The 9,861-nt window shown below is 42.3% G+C and overlaps 1 protein-coding gene across 1 annotated transcript in view; it reads right to left on the bottom strand.

The window, feature by feature from the left end:
• Positions 1-765, bottom strand: part of Errfi1 (ERBB receptor feedback inhibitor 1) — a 14,551-nt gene extending 13,786 nt beyond the window's left edge. The window contains exon 1 of the mRNA XM_005404060.2: positions 678-765. The gene's annotated coding sequence lies outside the window, so the exon portion shown is untranslated. The remainder of the gene's footprint in view (positions 1-677) is intronic.
• Positions 766-9,861: the final 9,096 nt, after the last annotated feature.

Genomic DNA, 9,861 nt, shown 5'->3' with positions numbered 1-9,861 from the left:
CCGCGGGCTCGGGGGCCCGGACACCGCGCAGGCGCCTCGCCTCTCGCTCGACTCTCCCGCGCGCGCCCTGCCTCGCACTCGGCCGCCGTCGCCCCGCCGCCGCCTCCTGCATTTATACGACAGCGTGACTTCGTCGCCGACCGCCCCGCCTCCCTCGCGCAGCCAATCCGGGCGGCCGGCAGCTTAAAGGGGCGACGCCGCCGCGGCCGCGTTTGCGTGGGACCCACCGGGGCGTCGCGCGGGCTCGCGGGAGGCAGGCTGGATGTCCGCGGAGGTGGCCGCGCGGGCGGTGGCCTTCGCCCGTCCCCTGTGATAGCTCCGGGGGCGGCTGCGGAGCCCTGTGACACGGAGTTCTCGGAAGCCTGCGGGCAGCCGGTCCGCGCGCGGAGTTCCCCACGTTTCCAGCCCCGGGGAGGACGTGGCGTTTGTCCCTGGCCGCCGCAGGGCAGACCGGCCGCGCGCCCGCGCGGGGGCGGCGAGGGACAGCAGAGGACCGTGAGGGGCGGCGGGGGACAGTGAGGGCCGCGAGGGCAGTGCAGGACAGGGAGAAACGGCGAGGGACGGCCGCGGGGACAGCGAGGCCGTGGAGGCCGCGTCGCCCGCGCTGCTGCGAGCCGGGAAGCTGCCGGCTCGGAGGCGCGGCCCCGGGCCCCCCGCCCCCCGCGGCCGGTGTTTACCTGTCGCTTGTGCGACCCGAGCTCCTCGGGGTCTCTTGGCAGGGGGCGGGGCGCCCACTGATGCCCAAGGACGCGACGCCAGCAAGGCTGCAGAGGAGGTTTGTGGGGGCGCCAGTGATGCAACTTGGGCTTATAGTTTAACCGTAAGATAAATAACACAAATGATAACAAACCAGGAGTAGCTAAAGTGAGAAGAAAGCAAACAGAGGGAAACCCTCCAGTCGGAACTGAGCAGATGCCCTCAGTGGCGCGCCGCGGGTGGAGGCGGGGCCCTGCGGCTGACCTCCCGCTCTCCCGGCCCTTCCTGCACGGCTGCCGCGGGCCTGGTGGTTGGACCGCCGGCGCTGCCTAATTGGGGCAGTTTAACATATGGAATGAGATTCCGGCCTCATTATCGGGTTAACTATTAACTCTGCGCCCCTGAAGTGATTTGCCTTTTCTTCACCATTATTTACTTACATTCTTTAATTCCGAGGGCTGCTTTTGAACTCAAGGCTTTCAGCACCAAATTAAATATATATCTCTCTCCGAAGTGCCCCTTTGCGCTCTGTCGAAGATAAAGAAATGTTTGACAGAGACCAGCTACATTTTTCTTTCTGATGTTTCCTTCTGGCCTGCAGGGGCTATTGGGTCACCTTCCTGCCGCGATGTTTATCAACAATTTAGTTATCCCAGCATACTTATCCTTTTCCTTATTGCCATGCACTTAGTATTATTTTAGGATTATGAAAATGAGTCACAACTATTGCTGATTTTTTTAGTTAACTACATTTTTGTTTTTGGGTTCACAGAAAAATCTTTCCAGATCTTTCAACCCAGACGTAAGTCGGTTTTACATTCCCAGCTTACCCATATGCTGTTATCAGGGTAAAAAAGAAAAAAAAAAACAAAAAACATCTGCCAGAGAACATCTTTTCAGACCTCACAGTACAGCTTTCACTGAACAGGGACTAGGTGAGCTCCAGTTTCATTTAAAAGGAACCCTAGTTGCGCTATTTCAAGTCACCACAATACAGTTGTAATTTGTGCTTTGGCCTTATTGGCATGCTTTTACATTCTCCTATTCATAAAACAGTGATAATCACCAGGGCAACCATCAAACACACCCCTTCTGCAGAGAAAGAAGATCAACAGGATATAGTCCTGAGCTGTAGGATGTGCTAATGTTTTGGTAAATTATCAAAAATCGTATGAGTAATACATGATTAATCTGATTTTTGTCTTCTATTTTAAACTTACAAAATAAACCTCATTTATTCATTTTTTGGGAAAAACCAGTTACAGCTGCTAGCTTACTGAACTCAGCTTATAATTATATTCATATAAAAAGGGTTTTTCAGCTGCAGAGGAGTTGAGACTTACACCCCACAAATCCATTATCTAATAGTTTTCTTAATGATATTTTGTAATAACACTGATATGTTGATACTATTGTGGAACATTCTGGAAAGAGGTTAAAAGGAAAAATGCTAAGCAATGTGAAGTGATTCTAGCGTGTTTATGAAGTGATCGTGTATTGATCATCAAAGGATTTGAACACTAGATTAATGATTGAGAGAAAATATTCTTTTTTTCTCAACCTAATGTGTTTTATGTTGTTTCCAATAAGAAATAAATTTAAAGCCACTGTTTTTTTAAAAATCTCTCACAGAAAATTTAATTCTGAGTTCATTTCTCAAGGAATGTATGTTAGCTGGTTGTTTTGAATAGAATTTAAACACCAAAAACACGAGAGTTGTGTCATATTGACCCAAATTGTCATTCTGTACTTGCTCTTCTTTTAGCACGAGGAGAAACTGTCCTTGGAGCAAAGTCAAGCTTGAGGTTCTGACTCAGAAACCTGAGAATCACATTATTTTCCTGGGGCCATTGCTCCTTCCTGTCCTCTCAAGGAAATTCCATATCATGTAGAAACAGAAGTATGCTGGACAGGGCCTTATCAAATGTGTGTCTTATTTTTGTGTGTTGGAGTCCTATAGAAGAGCATGTGCATTTTGGTGTTTATTCATCTTGATCATAGGTGGGTTTATGTTCCTACTAATAAAGAAAAAAAATTTTTTTTTGTCTTTGTGAGACAGGGTCTCGCTATGCAGTTCAGGCTGGCTTTGCACTCACCTTATAGCCCAGGGTGGTCTTGAACTCGCAATGATCTTCCTGCTTCAGCCTCCCAAATGCTAGGATTACAGGCATGGGCCATGACCACACCTGGCTCAAGAAATATTTTAAAATGAGACATTTTTTGCATTACCTTATTAGTCCTAGAGTCTTTATTTCTGTGTATACATGGATATAAATGTATATTAGGGCCAGGTGTGGTACTGCACGCCTGTAATCCCAGCAATAGGCAGGAGGATTGTTGTAAGTTCGAGACCAGCCTGGGCTACAAAGTGAGCTCAAGGCCAGCCTGAACTGCAGAGTGAGACCCTGTCTCAAAAAAGACAAAAAAAAAAAAAAAAAAAAAAAAGTGTATTAGGCACTTTTTTTTTTAACTAGTCTGTAATAAGTGTGTGATTTAAAAAAAAATACAAGACAAATGGAAGAACTGCACACCTTAGAGGCTGTTTAGTATCCTGCACTATATTTTGGAAACATGATACAAAGGCACATATATTATATATAGCCAATAAACTCTGTGGATTGTTTAACATGCTCATGCTGATAAGAGCGGTGAGCACTTCCAGAACACAGCAGAGGCTTCCACTGAGCTTTCACTCTTAGGAGACATTTGAAAAGTAGCACAGAAAAACATTTTTTGCAAAAACATTCCATTGTTTCTTTGTATACTCTACCTTCCTAGCTTTTCTGCTAAAAGATCGGTCTTTCGATCAGTTTATCTACCTATCTATCTATTTATCTATCATCTATCTATCTGTCTATCTTTCGTGTAGCCTGTGAGAAGACTGAGTGGTTATAATTTATTAGTCTATGGTTTTTGACTGTTAGGGACAAGGCTTAACTACTTTGCTTGGTGTGGGTGGGTTTGGGCCAGGCTGTGTATATCAGTTTGTTTTTAGTTGAGCTGCCTCTCCTATGCCTCACGCTCTCTTGACAAACATTCGATTCTCTTGGTAGATTGATAATATCCCATCTCTAAAACTTAGTTAACTTTTAGAATTTTTTAGTGTCCGAGAGTCATTCCTTTAGATATTTAATCTAGTTGTTCTATGAAAATTTTTTCAAGTTTCTTTTAAGCATTAACTTGACTTCACCTTCCGATTTAAACATTTAAGCATTTTGTCCAAAATAGATGCTGTATTTCCTATCAGCTGGCCAGCAGGGTGTGCTCTAGGCCCTCGCCAAATTAATTAATTAAAAATATTAATGTAAATTTTTCATTAAGAAATTTCAGAAATGTATTTCACTTCTCCGTGGTCACAAACACAGATGAGGCGTGTTTACGTAGATATGAGCTACAGATGTGTGCACAGCATAACGTGAGCAGTAAAATTGTTATGTTAGAGAAAGGAAGCTTTGGAATGTTTGTCTCTTTGGTTTAGTCCTAAAGCAGTTTGGTGCTGTTTTACCAGATTGATCCCTTGATAACAGCTATTTTCTTTTATCTGGGTAAAGAAGACAGAAAAAATGATGCAAGGTTGAAGAGTGCGTGCTTTGGAACCAGGGGATTTGGGTTTGAGTCCAACTCTAACCCTCAGGAGCTGTATGACTTTGGACCAATTATTAAACTTTTTGGTGCTTTGCAGCAAACTTTTTGGTGCTTGGACAGACACATGGACTTGTAAACACTCTTGCCACACTGCCCAAGCAGGGGTCAATAAATGCCTGCTTTTGTTATTGTTGCTGTCCTCATTGTTGTTCTATATTCTTTAAGAGATTTTCGAACATCTTTCATTGTAAGGTTTCCAAGTTCTGAATTGCTTCCTATTCTATCTGATTTAATTTGTCCAGGAGTTGTTTCGTTAAAACCAAAAAGTACAAGTGATTCATAAGAAAATGTCTTACTTGACTCAGCAGAATTTGCTCTTTAGCGGTTGTAAAACATTAAGACGAAGAAAGTGCCCTGTAATAGTGGAATTCACAGCAGTCCTTGGGGAGGTACTACTAAGGGCAGGAGAACCTTAGCATACTGAAAGGAGGCTGACAAGTGCTGACATTTATGAGCTTTTACTTCTAAACCCACAGTGGTTAACATCGATAGGATGCCACTGCACTTGGCTCCGATATCTGTTGTAGTACTGACCATCTTGGTGACTATCTTGATCACAGGTATAAGCTTAAATTATAGGACAGGAGATTTGAGTTAATGCAAAGAACCTAATTGATATAAAAATACAAAGAAAGGTTAATCACAGTGAGGCAATAGGTTCTACAATCTTAACAGAATCAGAGAGACTCTTTGAACCACTCTAAACTAAGGAAATAATCATAAATACAGAAAGCTTTATAGTCGAAGACCTTCAATGCATTGTTACTCAGAATAGTGAAAAACTGCCTCTTCATAGGAAGCTGCCCAGAGGAAATGTGGGCTAGCTGTTCATTTGCTTGTGGAGGTTTTCTAAGTAGGAATAATGTGCTTATGAAGATTTTGTGATTATCATTACTACTAATAGTTAATATTTTTATAGCTTTCACTAAAAAGCGTAATGAAGAACATGGTTAGTGAACTTAGAGTAGATACAGATTTTTAAAAATAGAGGAACTTAGGAAAATGATGGAAACCATGAAGGCCCAACATAGGAAAGAACTGGAACCTATAAAACAAATTCAAACAGATAGCCAGGAGATTAAAAATTTTATTGAAAGTATATGCGGCAGAATCAACCAATTCAAAGAGAGAATATCAGATCTAGAAGACGGGTTTGCGATTAGCAATCACCAAATGAAAGACTTCTTAAAAATAGCAAGGGACCATGAAAGAACGAGGTTTTAAATCAGGATTTACAGGAATTAATGTAACTTCTCAAAAGCAGTATGAGGTCCAGGCTAGTACTACACCCAGTTTACCAGGAAGATGAGTTAAGTCTTGTGCCCCAGGCTACAAGGCTAGCTACTATGGATTCAAACCTAGGTGATTTTAGTTTACTTTAAACTATTACAAATTTTTCCTTCATCATGAAAAAAAGTAGAAACAAAATCAAATATCTATCCTCATGTTGAATGAGGAATCCATGAGGAATATCTATCCTCATGTTGTCAGACAGGATTTCTGAAAAAAAAAAAAAAAAAAAAAAAAAATCACTAGTGATTTATCAACTTGGGTTTATAAACCAAAAAAGGAATTCAGTGGTTCAGTGGCAGAAAAGTCTAGGGATCTACCTGCAGGTACAGCTTGGCTCAGGTGTTCTGATGGTGTGACCCTGCCAGCACTTCCTCTGAATTTTGGCTTTGTTCTCTTTTGCATTGACTTAGTTTAGAAGTTCCTTGGTGGCGCAGCCTAGGACAGTGATGGAGAACACTTTAGAGACCAAGTGCCCAAAGTGCAACCCAAAACCCACTAATTTGTTGCAAAGTGCCAACACTGCAATTAAACCTGAACACTGACCAACCGTGTGAAAGCTGGGTAGAGTCCCAGCTAATGGGTCTCAGCTGGTGACGCCACGGGCTGATGTCACTACTCCTTTCTCTGTGTGTGCGTATTCCGTGTTGTGCTGATATCAGATGCTGGGGCTACTGGGGCAACGTGGCTGGGACTTGGCTTGCCGGCCAACAGAGAGGCTTCTGCTGCCTGCTGTGGCACATGTACCATAGGTTCGCCACACTGGCCCAGGACAACCCAATTAAAATAAAAAGGCACTTACTCGACAGTTTGAACAAAACCCTGGGTCTGATTCTCGCAGGTCTACACTAAATGCAAGGAAAGGCTACACCTGGGCAGAGGCCACCTGAAGATTCAGGGGCAACCAGCTCCCTCTCAAAACAGAGAGTGGGGAGGGACCTGAATGACTGATTGATTATTTCTTAGAGTAAAACCAGGAAGACTGGATGAGTGGAACAAGATGCTGTTAGGATAACATCATGTGTCCACCGCAGCCATTTTCTTATCTGTAGCATTTAACACTGTTCACTTCCAAATTTCCTGACGTTTTCTGTCCTTTGACATCAGTGACTCCACCCTTCAACTAAGTAAGTCAGCTAAGTAACTCAGACAATAGTAGTTACAAGTAAACTGCCTTGCAGTGCCTCCCCTCGGTCCTTCACAGCCTCATATGCTTAGATGTACTCTTCTTTTCTTTCTTTTATTTTTACCCTTTTCTTTTTACAGTGCTGGGGATAAAGGCCAGGGCCTCACACTTGTAGACAAGAGTCAGTCATCCCTGAGCTAACCCGATGTAGTCATCTTTGAGGTTCTTTATCTGTTCTTTGATTTAGCCATCTCACTCCATTTCTGGGCTCCACTTACAACCACTACATGAATTATACCAACGTTTAACTGTAGTCTCATCTGCTCTGCTGATCTTTAACTCCATGTTTTTAGTTTCTCACCAGCACCTCTCCCCTGGATATTTTTTGCAGACTGGCTTCTGCAGGAAGCAGGCTTTGAAATGGAGACTGGCATGGAGACATTTATTTATTAGAGTGTTGATGTGAGGGGGAGGAAGAACTGGGCAGAGGGAAAGGTTAAATTGTGATACGAACCAAACACTGGCCTTCTCTGACACCATGGAACATTCTGGAACACAACTGGATCTTCAGAGTTGTCCCAGCGTGGGCAAGAGCCTTTATTCCTCCAACTCCATTTGTCAGTCACTGGCTTGCCCTTAGAAGGAAGAGTAATTTGGACATGGCAATTTTCCTCAAGGAAGCAAACTCTAATGAAGGTGAAGAGCTGACCGATAAGGGCTGTTTTCTGGCAGCAATCCTATAAGCCTGAGGAATAAGACTTTAACTCCTCAAGAGGATCAGGCCTGCTCGTCATGGCTGCTTCCTTTTGTTCTCTCTGTTGTTAGTTTATCCTCTGCTTTTGTTGACAGTTCTACTTCAGTATTGGAGGCTATATTACTAGGTGCATATAAGTTAGAATTGTTAATTATTGTGGGACTGGGAATGTAGCTCAATGGTAAAGCCTTTGCCTAGCATGTGGAAGGCCCTAGATTCAGGTCTCAGTACTTGTTATCATTTGTGTCTAGATGTTCCCCCAAAGCCTCATGTGATCATAGGTGGGGCTTTTTGGAGGTGGCTGGATCTGGAGTGTGTGACGCTGGGATCAAGGGTGCGTGACTGCTAAATTAGACCACTAAGGCTGGGTGTGGTGGCACACACCTGTAATCCCAGCACTCAGGAGACTGAGGCAGGATCACTGTGAGTTTAAGGTCAGCCTGGGTTACAAAGTGAGTTCAAGCCTGGACTGCATAGTGAAACCCTGTCTCAAAAAGATAAATAGATAGATAGATAGATAGATAGATAGATAAGACCATTGATCGGTTTGGCATAGTTTGGCATAGTTCTGGTTCGGATTAGGGGTGCCCCTTATCTGCCCTTAGGGTGGGTAGGCTGGATAAGATATAAGGGACAGATTAAGGTTTGCTACTTGTCATCTAGCCAGTTGCTTGCTGCTTGCTGCCTTCTGCTTGCTCTGCTTTGCCATGAACTGTTTCTCCTCTGCAATCCCACCCTGTCATGGAGCCAGCTGACTATGGACTGAAATTTGTATGAACTGGGAGCTAAATAACCCTTTCCTCCTTTAACTTTGGGTGTCAGGTACTTTGTCTCAGCAACAAGCAAGTAACTAAGGTTTATAAACCAAAAAAGGAATTCAGTGGTTCAGTGCCAGCAAAGTCTAGGGATCTACCTGCAGGTACAACTTGGTTCAGGTGTTCCGATGATGTGACCCTGGCTAGCATTTTCTCCACCTTTTGGCTTTGCTCTCTTTTGCAATGACTTAGTTTTGAAGTTCCTTTAAGGGGAAAATCTGAAAAAAATTGTTGAAATATTCTGATAAATCCAACATTTTATTAATATACAGTAGTAAACCTGTACCTCTGGTAATAACTTTTAAATCACTGACTTTCTTTTGGTTAGCATTTTGATGTAACTTTTTTGAAACTTTTCTTTTTATCATTTGGATATCCTTAAATTTTAGGCCTGTCTTTTAAAGGGCACAGAGCTGGATTTTAAAAATGTATAATTAACTGACTATTGTGGTTTGTTATTACCATGTTATCTGTACTTTCTATTTATCTTGATTTTATAGGTCTCCTCCTTCTCTCCGTCTTCATCCTCTTCTCCTTTCTTATTGCATTTTTTTCTCACCTCATCTCAATAGTTACACCCTCTATTTCACTTTTTCAGTGGCTACCCAGAAACTGTAAAATGCTTAATAAAGTCTAAAGCTAATCTTTCCTCTCTTGAAAAATAGAAGGAACATTTGACTACATAGTAGGTGACCTAACAACCTCCAGATTTTCATGTTCTGTCCCTCCTAGTTTTCATGTTCTTGCCTAAAATCCAAGCTGCTTTTTCTTCAGCATCACTAATTGGACTTTATTAACTACGGTGTATAAAACCAAGAGTGATTTTGATCTAACTACACTGTTCTTTTGTTGTTGTTCTGGTTGTTCACTCTCTCTTCTTGCCTTTCAGATATTATTTTAGGGCTAATTTTCTAGCTTCCTATAAAGTTGTTGTTTCAAAAGTTCCTGTAGAGATGACATGTGGATTGAAAATGCTCTTCATTTTTGTTTGCTTGAAGATGCCTTTCCCTAGCCTCATTCTTGAAAGATAGTTTTACATGTCTATAATTGTCAGTTGAGAATTTTTTCTTTAGAATTTTGAAAATATCATCCCCTCGTCTTCCAGTTCCAGTATGACCAGTATTGATGAAAACTTAGTCATAAGCCTAACTGTCCCTTCTTGTAGATATTTCATCTTTTTTTCCTCTGTCTTTAATGCCTTTTTCCTTGCATTACAGTTGGTTTTTTTTTACAGTGGGGCTACAGGTATCACTTCTACTCTGAGCATTGCTAACTTTCATAAAATAATTGTCAGCCATTATTTCTATTCCCTTTGTTTCCTCTTCCTCATTCTTTTCTCTGTTTATAAACCTTTAATTAGATGAGTACCAGACCTTCTTATTCTCTCTTTTATGTTTCTTAATTCTTTTGTATATTCTATTTATTTTCTCTCTCTCTGCTGAGTTTTGTGTCATTTCTTCAGCTCTGTCTTCCAATATACTACTGTTCACTTCAGCTGTACCTGCTACTTTAATGACCATTACATATCAGTGTAT

The sequence above is a fragment of the Chinchilla lanigera genome, unplaced genomic scaffold (genome assembly GCF_000276665.1).
Source record: "Chinchilla lanigera isolate Chin_1 unplaced genomic scaffold, ChiLan1.0 scaffold00085, whole genome shotgun sequence".
Taxonomy (NCBI): Eukaryota; Metazoa; Chordata; class Mammalia; order Rodentia; family Chinchillidae; genus Chinchilla; species Chinchilla lanigera.
Note: the sequence above shows the minus strand (reverse complement) of the source record. Positions and strands in the feature narration are given on the sequence as shown.